Genomic DNA, 1,702 nt, shown 5'->3' on the forward strand with positions numbered 1-1,702 from the left:
GAACTGAAGTCAGATCAGGTTTTAGGGAGTGTGAACTGAAGTCAGATCAGGTTTTAGGGAGTATGAACTGAGGTCAGATCAGGTTTTAGGGAGTATGAACTGAAGTCAGATCAGGTTTTAGGGAGTGTGAACTGAGGTCAGATCAGGTTTTAGGGAGTGTGAACTGAAGCTGAAAAGTCGTCTTTTGACTCTTTTGACTCATGAACTGTTTTAAAGTAATCAGGATCTTTTTGTACTTCACTGCTTTTAAAATCTAAATTGTTTATTGAACTCTGGAAATAAACTTTTAAATAAAACATCATGAATCTTTTAATCATGTGAGTAACGACATCAGATGGTTTCATCTGAACTGAGTGAAACTTAAGGAAGGAAATGTAACAGACAGATTTAAAGGGTTATTTCCACCTTTTCTGGTCGTCTGACTTTGTCATGTAGGACTTTGTTTTAGTGACGTCTCCACGTTGCCAGATCTCAGACGTTAACTCGGTAAGTACTCAATGTTTTTATTATCACTGATAGAAATGATGAAAATCTACCAAAACTAGTTGTAATAAATCCTTTAAGATGTTCGGTTTATAATAAGCACTATTTATAAATGGTAAATTGATAGTAAATTAAATATAGTTAATAATTATTTTACTGTTAAACAATGAAATAATTAATAAGTCTCCATCTTGGTTTTTGGCCGTTGCCTTTAGTTAGTTTCACTTTTGTTAGTTTGATTGACAGATGGTTCATCCAATCACCTGCCAAGTATGTTTTTAAAGTGCCCGCCCTTTTCCAAACAGTTTCCATTGACGGCTTCTTAGATGTGGAACAAACCATCTGGCGGGTCAGGTTACTAAATTTGGTCTCAAAAACAAACTAGGAGCTAGAAGAGGCTGAAAAGCTCCGTAGAGCTGCAGAGATGGTTTCACTTCACACATTTGATCCATCGTTTGTTGAATTATTGATTATTGCAGCTTGAACCCGTCTTCTCTGTCTACAGGGAACTCACGGCAGATGAAGTGTAAACTGTTTGGATCTCTGCAGACCGGCTCCAGCTCTTCTTGTTTATGGCGTTAATAATCCCCCCGATAATCTGTCAAATAATGGAGACGCATCAGAAATGAGGAGGTGAACTCCCAGCGGGTTAATTCATCGTGGCGTACGCCGTGATGTCTCGCTCCTTTTGGGGGAACTGTAGGAAACGTTGAGTGCGTCGCTGATGGCGTAGGAAGGAGTCGGTGGGAGGAGGAGGAGGAGAGGGACGCTGACAGTTTGATTAATTGTGAAGAAATCCTCCGTGGACAAGGCGAGCGAACGTGATGTTTACCGGATTCGAGAGAATGTGACGCATCTGGACGGCGGCGGCGTCGCCGGGGGAGAAGCAGACTGACATGTTTGTTTGAGTTGTGGGGAAGAGAGGAGGACGCTCAGGTGTGATTGATCACAAACCAGGGACCTACTGGAGTCCAACAGCACCGCTCCAGGATCAGGTGTCAGAGTGATACCTCTGACCTGGAACCAGTGAATCAGAAACACTCTGCAGCGTCCCTTTGTAAGGATATTATGGTATGTACTGTTCTGGACCGGGAACCGTCTCCATCAGTCAGTGTGTTACCGCGGGAACGTTACAACTCCATCTTCTGACTGACCTACAGAAATGTTTCTCAGGTTGTCTTCTCAGGAAGTCTTGAGGATGTTCTGGACCGGTGATGAA

General features: G+C 42.5%; 1 protein-coding gene across 6 annotated transcripts in view; it reads left to right on the top strand.

Annotated features, from left to right (window-relative positions):
* sugct (succinyl-CoA:glutarate-CoA transferase) overlaps positions 1-313 on the top strand; it is a 73,432-nt gene extending 73,119 nt beyond the window's left edge. For 3 of the 6 annotated variants that reach the window (XR_005205047.1, XR_005205048.1, XM_037757666.1), the window contains one exon: positions 1-313. This exon is cut by the window's left edge. The gene's annotated coding sequence lies outside the window, so the exon portion shown is untranslated. The other 3 variants (XM_037757665.1, XM_037757664.1, XR_005205046.1) reach the window with 2 other exon arrangements.
* The last annotated feature ends 1,389 nt before the right edge of the window (positions 314-1,702 follow it).

The sequence above is a fragment of the Sebastes umbrosus genome, chromosome 21 (assembly GCF_015220745.1).
Source record: "Sebastes umbrosus isolate fSebUmb1 chromosome 21, fSebUmb1.pri, whole genome shotgun sequence".
NCBI lineage: Eukaryota > Metazoa > Chordata > Actinopteri > Perciformes > Sebastidae > Sebastes > Sebastes umbrosus.